The following is a 13,182-nucleotide window of genomic DNA, read 5'->3' on the forward strand; positions in this document are numbered from 1 at the left end:
ATGCCTCCTTTTCAGATCGTGATATATAAAAATTATATGTAATAAAGAATACATGGAAAGATATATTAAAAAATTAACTGGAAACTAAATAATCTAATTTTAAAGAATAAGTGGGTCAAAACAACAAATCACAGAAACAATCATTTCATAAAAGAGAATGACAATGAGACAATGTACCAAAATTTATGGAATGCAGTCAAACCAGGACTTAGGGGAAATTTTATATTTCTAAATGTTTATATGAATAAAATGAGAAAGAGCAGATGAATTGGGGATGCAAATTAAAAAGCTAGAAAAATAACATTAAAAATCCCTAATTAAACACCAAATTAATAATTATGAAAATCAAAGGAGAGATTAATAAAACTAAAAAAACCACTGAGTTAATAATAAAACTGAGTTGATTTTATGAAAAAAAAAAAAAAACATCAACAAAATAGATAAGCCTTTGATTAATTTGATTAGAAAAAGAAAAGGAAAAAAAAAAAAAAAACCATTACCAGCATCAGAACCAAGAAAGATGAACTTACCACCAACGAAAAAATTAAAGCAATAATTAGGAATTATTTTATGTGAAGACCACACTAACACCCAGGATACCTTAGAATCAGCTGGAGTCAGGATAAGCAAAAGTCCTTAGTCTTTATTCTTGGTTTTTAGAGGTAGAAGTGAAGGGGATAGAAGGAGAATCTCCCAGAATGCCTTCTTCTTTGTTTAGCGCCAAAAGTGCCTCTGGCTAGTCTTACTCCACCAAGTCCCTCCTACAATCCTCTGTATACACCAATCATTGAGCCAGCACAGGATAGTAGGAAAGGCCATTTTCCAAGCATATACCCATAGAGTATTGTCCAATCAGTAGTTAGCCTCAAGTGCTTGGCTGTCCTGACCTCAGTCATCGACTCAAGAGTTTCAGCCCTCTACAATTTTATACAAATGTATGGCAACAAATCTGATGATGAATATTTACAGAAATGTAAATTGCCTAGGTTATTAGAAAAGGAAATAAAATATTTAAATAACCTCCTTTTAGAAAAAGAAATTGAACAAGCTATCAAGGATCCTGAGGAAAAAATTTCCATGCCACATGAATTTACAAGTGAATTCTACCAAATATTTCTAAAAATACTAGTCATTCCCCAATTGATAAATGGCCAAAAGATACGAAAAGGCAATTTTCAGGTGAAGAAATTAAAGCCATTTCTAGACATATTAAAAAATGCTCTAAATCACTACTGATTACAGAAGCACAGATTAAAACAACTCAGAGGTAACTCTTCATACCTATCAGATTGGCTAAGAAGAGAGAAAAGGAAAATGATAAATGTTGGACAAAATGTAGGAAAACTGACACCTAATGTACAATTGGTTGAATTGTAAACTGATTCAACCATTCTGGAAAGCAATTTCAAATGATGTTCCAAAGGTAATCAGACTATGCTTTGATCCAGAAATACTGCTCTGGGATCTGTATCCCAAAGAGATCATAACAAAAGGAGATAATGTGTTCAAAAATACTTAAAGCAGCTCTTTTAGTGGTGACAAAGAATTGGAAATTGAGGGGATGCTCAATTAGGAAATGACTAAGTAAATTGTGATATATGAATATAATGGAATACTATTGTGCTATAAGAAATAATGAGTAGGTAGACTTCAGAAAAACCTGCAAAGACTTACATTAACTGATGCTGAGTGAAGTGAGCAGAATCAGGAGAACAATGTATATAGTAACACCAACATTGTGTGTATGACCAATTATGATTGACTTAGCAATACAGTGATTCCAAAAGAATCATTACAAAAAATATTATCCACATACAGAAAGAACTATGGAATCTGAATACAGATTGAAGCATACTATATTCACCTTTTTGGTGAGGTTTTTCTCTTTTGTTCTAAGTTTCCTTTTTCACAACATGCCTATTGTGGAAATATTCTTACATGATTACACATGTATAATCCATATCAGATTGCTAGCCTTCTTGAGGAGGGGAGGTGAAAGGGAAAGTAGTTAAACAAACTATGGTATGTGAATCTAATGGAATTTTACCAAATCATTTTGTTTTTGTTTTTACCAAATCATAAAACATAGTATTTAGAATAGGAGGAATCAGAAGAACAGTGTATGAACCAATGCAAAGTCAACAGAACCAAGATAATATACAGTAACTCTAATCATTCCAAAAAATTTGTTCTTTTTACCTTTGCAGCATCTATTTTATGTTGTGTATGTTGTTTTCTCTACTCAAATCAGCCTAGTTATAACTTTATTACCTCTTCCCCTAACTACTGAAATAGCCTTCTTTTTTATTTGTTTCCCTGCTTCAAACCCTTGTCACTCCAATCCATGCTTCACATAGCTGCCCAGGTGATTTCAAACTAAAATGTATTCCTGATCTACTTCATCCCCTAACTTAAAAAACTCCAATGACTACTTATTATCTCCAAAATCAAGTATAAAGACCTCTATATGGTATTAACATTTCACAATCTGAATCCTTTTACTATAGAATCCCCTTTTACTCATCTGTGAATTCATTTATACCAGCCAACTTGTTCCTCACACACATTCTACCTTCTATCCAGTGCCTGTGCACTCACTGTCCCCCACACCTGGAACCATCTCCCTTCTCATCTCAATCTTTTGGCTTCTCTGGCATCTTAAGGCTCAGTTTAAATCTCACAATTGCCTGAAGGTTTTTCTTGGTCTTCCCAGTTGCTGGAGGCTTTCCTTCTAAGATTATCTTTCAACAATTCTATATGTATTTTCTATGGATATATTGATTTACATTGACTCCTCCATAAGAATATAAGATCACTGAAGTTTAAGACTTTTTTTTTTGTATACCTGTATCTAGCACTTTTTAAACACTTAATATTTTTTGTCCAATAAATTAAAATCAAAAGAATAATGGTGAGATGGAAATTTAAAACTGTATAATTAAAAAACTGAAGCATGGCCCTAAAGAAAATATATGAGCATATGGCTCCCTCCAGTCTTTGCAGAGGTGAAGAACTACAGATAGAGTATAGAGCACATAGTGATGTATTGCAGACTCCTTGGTTGGGCAGGATAAATTGAGAAATTGCCAATAGGAAATCAAAAATACATCAGTTAACATTTATATATATATATATATATATATATATATATATATATATATATACACACACACACACACACACATATATGTGTGTATATATATATATATATATTTAATTTATGGAACAAAACAAACATTTCCATAACATAATAAAACAAAAAAGAAGATTTGAAACTGCAAATCCACTATGTACAATTGGCTATTCATTTTAAACACACAAAGTTACCATATAAATTTCCTCCCTTCTGCCCCTTTTTTCTTCCCTCCTCTCAATCCTAGAGGTGACTACCATTAGACACAAATTAATACATACACATAAATAAAATTATACATACTTCTACATCAGTTCTTTCTCTGGGTGATGATAGTATCTTTTTTCATATGTTCTTTATCAATTAACATTCACAAAATTTTTTAAGAAATTCATTCTAAAAAACCTGGCTATCAACCTAGTATTAAGGCAACATAATCAATTCATACAATGCTTTGGAGTCTATAGTTCATTTTCACTTCTAAGTTTCACATTTTCATAAGAAATTTAGCAACATGGAGTGGGTCCAGAGGAAAGGAATCAGGATAGTAAGTCAGATGACAAGCATTTATTAAGTGCCTACAATATGCCAGGAACTGGGAATACAGCAGACACCAAAAGGCAGTTCCTGTCCTTAAGGAGCTCACAATCTAATGAAGAAGACAACATGAAAGATAGTTAAGGGATCTAGAAGTTTTGATAGTTCATCAAGGAACTGGAGGACCTTAAGTTCAGAGAAGAGAAGACATAATTGAGGGAATGTGGCTGCTATCTTAAGATATTTGAGGAGTGGGGCAGCTAGGTGGCACACAGTGGATAGAACACTACCCCTGAATCATGAGATCCTGAGTTCAAATCTGACTTCAGACACAGTTCATGGGAACTTATCACTTCCCATCTGTGTCACATAACCCTAGGCAAGTCACTTAACCCCAATTGCCTCAGAAAAAAAAAAAAAAAAAGATATTTAAGAAGTTTACATGGAAAAGGCATTCTAATCATCTTGGCCCTTAAGGATAGAAATAGAATGAATAGGTAGAAGGTACAGAGAGGCAGAACTGCCTCTCTAACAATTATAATTGTACAAAAATGGCATAGACTATCTCTAAAATTAAAGGTCTTCAGGTAGCAGCTGACTATCTAAATGACATTTGTTGGAGATAAAGAACATTTATGTCATCAGATAGGGTGCCCTTTGAGGTTCTTTCCAAAAATACTTCATTATTTAAGATTAAGGAAAGAGCTACATGGAATAGGACTTAAAAGATGAATGGAGGGAAAGGCATAGAAAAAGAGGAATTTGGAAAATTAGATTGACAAGTATTTAATGACATTTGTTTATGGGAGAAGAAAGTAGCTCAGAAATCATTTTTGAAAGTATGAAATATCGAAATTACCATAAATACTCATTTTCAAATCCCAACAAGAAGCATGAAGATCATCATATTACTTTTTTATGCCTAAGCAGCAGATATTTTATCTATATGTTTATTACAAAAAATGGTAGTTTATTACGCTTACCCATCTGTGCTTTATAGCCTCATTAGAAACACCTGACATATCATTTGCCTTCAAAATAGTATTGGTTTTGTGTTTTCAGTGTCATACCTTCCATTAGATTCCAGATTTGGTAATTCATCTGGCATGATGCCCACCCATATTTTGGAATGAATAGTCTCATTCACTGAAATGGACAATCTCTATTTAGTTTATCGGCATGAAAACATCAACAAAGAAATTCCTATTTCTTCTTAATTGTTAGACTTAGAATTCCCCAGAACAGTAGCTAGGCTGAGAAAATGATCTTTATTGTACAATGTTAGAACACAGTTATCATGAAGTAGTTAAATATTTTTTAAGTGATCACTTTTTTCCTAAATGTGTTCTTAGAACACAGAAAAGTTGTATATGAAAATACAACCCTAGTATACTTAGGACAGTGAGGCATGCAAGTGATAAATGCTTTATTCAATTAATATGGAAAAGAAAATGGATAAACAGTGCTATTTTCCTGACACAACTCATTTAGAAACCTGGAAAAACCTCTTTCAAGTTCCTAAAACCTTAGCTTTACTTAAATTGAAAGTTACAAAATAATAGTTATTATAAAACAAAACCAAAAACAAATTAAAAACTCAAACCAACATTCAAATCTGGCAATGTCTTAAAAGCAAAATGTGGACTTTCCTTAAAGGTCTCCCAAAAAGAGAAGAAGGTTCAGTCTGAAATATTTTATACTTCCTCTCAGTCTTAAAACATTGGAAAACCCATTTGGCTTAGAGGTCTGAATAGAAAGGGAGTTTAACTACTTAGTGCCAAGAAGATGTAATGGAAAAAAAAGCTTAGGAGATGACTGGACCCTATTTTCTTTTTCCTCAACACATCCTGTCTTTAATCTGAAGGGTAAATAGGCTAAACCCAAACATAGCAACTCTTTTCAGGTGAAATTATCTAGGTTATGAAAACAAGCAATACAGTTTTTATTTTTCCCTTAACTCATGGCTGATAGAAATCACTTCCAAAACAAACCAGCAAGGCAAATCATTGCTCACAAGAGAGTGGACTAACAAGTTCTCCCTGCTTTGATAACTCATTCCCAGGAGGAATCTTGGGTCTCTTCTTTCACTTATGTTCCAATTTTCAATCCTGTCTTACAGACAATCCTGCAAACCTGGGAAATCAAGAGCTAGGCTGCACACATTCCATCTGCTGCTTAGTGGAAACTAATCTTTTGAAAGATGTTTCCAGATTAATCTAAGTGGACAAGGTTTTTTAAGTGGATTATGTCATTTCAGGATATGGATATCTTTGATGAAAAGGAAATGGTCCTAGGATCCTTTCCTTAGTGATCAAAGGATAATATATTTCACAAGCAAGTCTAGAGTTACTATTTAATACAAAAATATCCTGGATTTCAGTTGAACAGGCAAAATCTCATGCTTTTGAAATGACTTTTATTCCACCTTTACTCAATATTGAGTACATGTTGGTGGCAAGCTAACACAGCAATAAAAATAACAAGTTTCACTGGTAAATGTCTTTACAAATTGCCCAATTTCCCAATTCTTTTAATGAGAAACTAGATCTCCACACAAGTACAAATAATTCTCCTTATAGACATTCTCTAGAGATTTTTAAAAATTAGCACAGAATTTCATTTGTAGGAAATAATTTAATATAGTCCTACTTTATAAACTTTGAGTATAAACATTATTAACCATTAAACATTCATTTCTAAGAAATATTAAGCACCCACTGAAGGCAAAGCAGTGTGCTAGATGCTAGGGAGAAATACAAGGGGAAGGAAGAGAAGGGAAGGAGAAAGAGAAGTAATAAGGGTAAAGAAGAAAAACAGAAAGAGAAGGAAAAGGGGAAAGAGGAAAGGAGGAATTTATTAAGTACCTACTATGTTCCAAGAACTGGGCTAAGTGGTTTATATGTTATTTTACTTCATTCTCACAATAACCTTGGGTGATAGATGCTATTATCTCCATTTTACAGTTGAGAAAACTGAGGCAAACAGAACTTAAGTGACTTGTCCAGAATCAGAGAGCTAATGAGTGTCCAAGACCAAATTTGGACACAAGTCTTCCTCATTCCAGATCCACTATTCTTATCTACTTCCCCATCAAGTTGCCTATAAGGACAACAAAGAAAAGATTCCCATCTTTAAGATGATAACATTTATATGAGTCAGACTTACAGGGGTATGAGACATAAAGAAGTTGCTATTATTAAAATCCAAACATGAGTGCAAGGCAAAAAATGATTATGTGGTTAGTAGAGAAACCCAAGTATAGGAGTGTGTGTGTGTGTGTGTGTGTGTGTGTGTGCATGTATGCATGTATATATGGAAAGGGAACTGCTTCAAGAATCAGGACTTGGGTTCCTATTACACAGGTAATAAATCAAACAGTTCCCTCATTTATAAAATGAAGAACTGGACTAGATGAATCTTGAGATCCTTCCAGTGCTGTGTCTTTGACATTTTGTGCAGTCCATTTGTATCAGTTTCCTCATCTATATAATAACAGAATGAATTAAATAAAAAAATCTCTAAGGTCTTCACTGAAGACATCTTTCTGAGTTCAAATCTGGCCTCAGATACTAAGTAGCTGTATGACTCTGGGCAAATCACTTCAGGGAGACTTATCTGGCCTCAACACTTACTAGCTATGTGAACCTGAGCCAGTCACTTAACCCTGTTTGTCTCAGTTTCCTCATTTGTAAAATGACCCAGAGAAGGAAGGAAATGGCAAACTACTTCACTCTCTTTTTTTACAAGAAAACCCCAAATGGATCATCAAGAGGTAGACATGACTGAAATAACTGAACACCCACCACAATCACAGTATGGTCATCAAGCTAGGATATCTGTAAAGCATCATGAAAAACTATGGGTACATTGGTACAGTTCTAGGACTATAAGTGTAATAAATAGGACATTGTATACTAGGATTACTATATACTACAATTAGTGATTATAACAATAACTGTGATATATAGCAGGATAAAGTTCTATCTATTTAAATGCTACATTATTAATAGCAAACATGGAGTTTTAAGGTTTGCAATGAACTTTAACTATATCTCATTTAATCCTGACAACAAACATGTGAAGTAGGTTTTATTTTTAATCCCCATTATGCATAAAAGGAAACTGAGACTAAAAGAACTGAAATCACTTTCTCAGGAATATGCAGATAGGAAGTATGAAGCAGGATTTGAACTAAGGTCTTGAATGACATCCACTATGACATCAAGATGTCACTAAATGCACACGAGTTCAATAAAGTCTGTCACTGCTTCCTCCTCTCAACTCCAATAAATCTACCAGGTTGCTATGTGAGCATGGTCACATAAATTTTCTATGAGTCACAATATCTGAGGTCTTCATACTGTCTGCAAATCTGATTCTGTAGTAAAGTTTTATGTGCATGATCATGGAGCTTCTTTCTTTGAGCAGTCAAAGGAAGGGAAGATAGAATAATGTTCCTAATGGGCCTCACTGAGAACACTTTTCTGCACCCTAGTCTAAACACTCACACAGTCCCACCCCAACTGTTGACCACTTACTTTGGCAGGAGAACAGGTTATAGAAGGAACAGGGAAAGGTTAATTTTATATATATATGTAAGCACAGCAATTTCCCATCTAGAAAATCACCAAAAAAGAAGTTTTTGTTTTGTTTTGTTTTGTTTTTTAAGGATAAATCGATTTTGAGTTTTCAACAATGAAAAGGAACTGCTCTGACGCCGAAACTGGGCTGCTAAAGCAAAACTAGGAACTAATTCTGTTGCTTAAAAAAAAAAAAAAAAAAAAAAAAAAAAGAGGAACTAGGCAGTTATGAAAACAGAGTTAAGTTTCACTATTGTCTTCTGGTGACCCTAAATTACAATAGAGAATAGGTTCTATTTTCTCTAACCAGAAACAACTTAATCAGATTTAACATTGCCTTCAACTCTACATCGTTAAAGTTTTATCATGAAACATGAATTCTATTTTCTGCTTTAGATATTTCTAACACCCCTGGAAAAAGTTTCCATTCTGATTTTAGTGAGTTAGATTTCTTTTGTTTCAAGGAACAAGAAAGCATTACAATAATGCAAACACTGGAAGAACACAGAAAATCTAAAATTTTGTCCCAAGTCTGATACTTCCAAGTCACTTAGTCTTTAAAGACTATGATTCCCAAAACTATATATTCAGTCCTCATTTCTCTTCAGAGCTTCAGTTTCACATCACAGACTGCCTCCTAGATATCTCAAACTGTGCTTGTTTAAAATGGTACTCACTGATGCCCATCAATTTAGCAATAACTGAATAATTATATGAAAATAATTAAATATTATTGTTCTATAAGAAATAATGAGTCGGCTGATGTCAGAAAAGCCTGGGAAGACTTACATGAACTGATGCTGAATGAAGTAAGTAAAAATCTGAAGGAACACTGTATGTAGTAACTGCAAGATCATATGATGATCACTGATGATAGATTTAGCTGTTCTCTGCAATATAGTGATCCAAAACAATTCTAATGGATAGAAAATGCCATCTGCTTCCATTGAGAGAACTATGGAGACTAAATGTGGATTGAAGCAAACTATTTTCAACATTTTGAGGGACTGGTTTTTTCCCCTCAGGGTTTTTCTCTTTTGTTCTGATTTTTCTTTCAAAACATGACTAATACAAAAATATGTTTAAAAAGAGTACATATATAAAAAGTATATATATATATATATTTTAAAAGTACATATATAATCTATTTTCATACTTCTTGCTTTCTTGGGAAGGGGGGAGGTAAAGTAGGGAGAGAGAAAAATTTGGAACTCTAAATCTTATAAAAATGAATATTAAAAACTATTTTACAAAATACTACTGAAATTCAAAAAATAAAATAGTATCATTCCCCCAAACCCTTCTCATTTCCAAACTCTCCTATTATGACAATCTCAGTGTCATCCCTGCCTCTCTTTTCTTGTCAAGACACATTGTTTCTACCATTACAGAATGTCTCCTCTAGGTCTCCTCTCCCTCATACAATTACCTCTATGGTACAGGACTTTATTATATCAGATTCAGATTATCAAATAACCTTGGAGTTGGTTTCCCCTGACTCAGGTCTCTCCCCACCCCAAGCTATCCTCCATACAACTGCCAAAGTGATCTTCCTAAAGTACACCTCTCTGCACGTTACCCTCAATTCAGACTCCAGTGGTTCCTATTACGTCCAGGATCAAATACAAAATCCTTTGTTTGTCTTTTAAAACCCTTCACAACCTGGACTCTTTACTCCCCACTCCCCGCTGAGGGACACTGGCTCTGCTTGCTGTTCCCTGCACTCAACTCTACCTCCCAACTGTCCCTTTTCACTAGATGTTCTCTTGCCTACAATGCCCTCCCTTCTCATTTCTCCCTTATGGATCTTAAAAGATTTCAGTCCACATCTCAGTTTCTTCAAGAAGCTTTTTTAGGTCCCCATCTCCCATCTCAAACCACCTTCCCCAACTAGCACCTTCCCTCAGAGGGAAATGATATATACAGTTACACTGTATATATTATTTATATACTATTTGTTATGTTGCATTCCCTATTAGAATTTGGATTCCTTGAGGACAGAGACCTAGCTTTTTCCTTTCTTTGTAAATTTAGCACTTAGCATAATGCCTGGCACATAGTAAACTCTTAATGCTTATTGACTGATTAAGCATTTTCTTCAAAGTAAAATTCAAACAATATTTCTCCAGATTAATAAACATCTCTGGTGAGACTGTCATCCTTCTGGTTAAACAATATACCCTTCTGAAATATTCAGAATCCCAATCCTGAGAACTTCCCACTTCTCCTGGACTGACATAAAAGTTGAAGCCATGGGTCCTATTCTTCCTATGAACTTTTAAATCTGCTCACCAAAAACCTAATTATGCCTATCTTTCTTCTGCTTTTTCAATAAAGAAGTGGTCACATCTTTGCTCTACCTCATAATAGTAAAAATTTCCTCCTTATTGTAGAAAATTAGACCCAAACTAAATGGCTCTACTTTTTTGTTCCTCTGCCTTTTAAAGGAAGAAACTGTAATCAAAACAAGCCAATAAATGATTAGTTGTTCCTTTTTAGGTAAAAGGGGTTTAAACAAATTTCAAGATAATTAAAGTCCTTTATTGCTACTCTATCATGCACCCTCATAAAAGACTTATGATCTACTTTCTGTTTCCCATAATTCTCATTCACTGACAATTTGTCAGATTGTCCATAGAAATTACCTCTAAACATTTTTAACATTATCAGCAAAAAAAAAAGAAAAAAAAATACTTTGAGCACGTACCTCCAATGTGTAGATTTATTTAATCATAAATTATATCTATGTATGTTATAAAATTCAGACTAAAATAGAAATGTTAAAAGGATGAGATAAAAAAAATAACAATATTTGCTTCTGAAGTCAATAAGGGGCCACCACTGCAATTCACTGAGGGGGAAGAGAGTGACTTGGTCAGATCTATGCTTACAAAAAGGTGCTTTAAACTAGGGGAAAGCTGTACAAAAAGACACCAGTCAGTAGGTTACTGCCACAATTCAAGTGAGGTAATGAGTGTCTAAAGTAGGGATGGTGACTGTGTAAATAGATGGAAAGGAACATATAGAGAGATATAGAAATAGAAACAGCAAGATTCGCAACTATGTGGATATGTGGAATAAAGAAGAGTCAAAGGTTGTTAAACCCTAGGTCACTGGAAGGAAGAATGACAGTGATCTTAACAGTAATAAGGGAGTTTGAAAAAGAGGTGAGTTGAGGGTGGGGATGGGGTGGAAAGATAATGTAAGGATACTAGGGATCCATATCAGAACCCATTCAAATCACCCAACCTGGCCATTCTATGGATGTCATTTATCCCACCAAAAATGAAAAGATGGAGAGGGGAGCCCAGAATCTTCCTCAATGATCACTGCTAAAAGTAAAACCTGTCCTCTGAGGCACATCTGCCATTACTATCAGGGGAACATTATTTGAGCGAATGTACAACTTAGAATGAAGATGTTGTGTCACAATTCCCTTTTAATGTCCTGACCCAGTTTCTCAAATTGTCCTATTCAATTACTCTGCCTCAGGTTATATAAACCATTCCCTCTTAATGTTTGATAGGATAAAGGTCTTATATCTTATGCTATATTCATTCCCTCTTAATGTTTGATGGGATAAAGGTCTTTATCCATTTTAGACATCATTAGAATATCAGGAGCCTCTCTGGTACCTCCCTCCATTATGTCATCCTAGGTGCCTACCTCCATTATGTCATCCTCATCCTAGGTTCCTCTCTCCATTAGGTCAGCCCCATTCAGGTACTTCCCCCATTATGTCATTGTTCTTATTACTCCATAAAAGAATCTTTTATCCCACAGTCCCTGCTGGATTCTTTGAGAAGAGAGTCTCATTCAGCCCTAGTACCAAACCATGGATCCATTTGGTCCCAGTAAATCTCTCCCATTTAATAATTTATTAAATATTCTCTAATCTCTATCTTGCTCAGTTTCCCCGGCATTACAAAGGAAGATGAAAACATTCACAAGAAGGAGGGGGCAGAGTGAGAAAGTTTTGGAGATTAAGAGTAGATCATGCTTGTTGGAGGTAGGCCCCACTACTTGTCTTTCCAAACTCTATCTGGTAGATCAATTGATAGATCAACTCTTGGAGTTAAGCCATGGATTCTCTGGGATCCATGCCTTTCCTCCATTCCAATTACCCCATTTGGAGACCACTGGTCCACTGGATATTCCAGTGACAATATCCTTTCATTCCTGTCTCTGTGGATATTAAACCAGATGCTCTCTCAACATTAGTGTTAAGATTTCCTGGTTTTAGATAAATGCATAGCCTTCCAAAGCCATATTCTCAATTAAAAGTCTCATCCCCAAAGTCTCAAATTCCTAACGGGTCATATATAAGGGTCAAATATTCCTCTCTGAGTTATGTCACTTTGATTTAATTCTACTCACCACAGTGATGAATATTATGATTTGTGCCTTTATGGTCATCAATTTCATACTTACAATGTCATAATCTATAACAATGATTTCTATTAATATTGATTTTGCCTATAGGAATAATCTGATCTTTTTGACAAGTCTTGGAAGATTCTCCTACATACATCCTTGAAACATGTTTCAGTAAAACCTCCCTATTAATTGCTATCAGGTAAATAGCTATGTCAGTAATTCTCAGATGGGATTCACTAATCATCCACTATTTGCTTCTTCTTCATTTAACACTGGATCCACAACTTCATTCCTTGGAGGAGGAGAAGTCACTTCCTTCTCAAGAGGTACAACTCCCTCATACCAAGGATACAGAACATTAAAACTTTCATATACTTTTCAGACAAGCTCATTAATAGCCATGTCTTCCCCATTTTATAATTCATTAACTATGTGGTATACGTACTTCTTAGGCTAAAGACATGAAATGAAATATTTTGCTTTTTTTGCATCTTAGAGATGACTTTTTTCCCCAAATAGAGGGGACTTTTTTTTTTTTTTTGGGGGGGGGGGGGG

General features: G+C 34.5%; 1 protein-coding gene across 5 annotated transcripts in view; it reads right to left on the bottom strand.

The window, feature by feature from the left end:
- The window catches only part of RNF144B (ring finger protein 144B), a 204,021-nt gene that overhangs the window by 78,011 nt on the left and 112,828 nt on the right, over nucleotides 1-13,182 (bottom strand). The window lies entirely within an intron of this gene.

The sequence above is a fragment of the Sarcophilus harrisii genome, chromosome 1, assembly GCF_902635505.1.
Source record: "Sarcophilus harrisii chromosome 1, mSarHar1.11, whole genome shotgun sequence".
NCBI classification, from domain to species: Eukaryota; Metazoa; Chordata; class Mammalia; order Dasyuromorphia; family Dasyuridae; genus Sarcophilus; species Sarcophilus harrisii.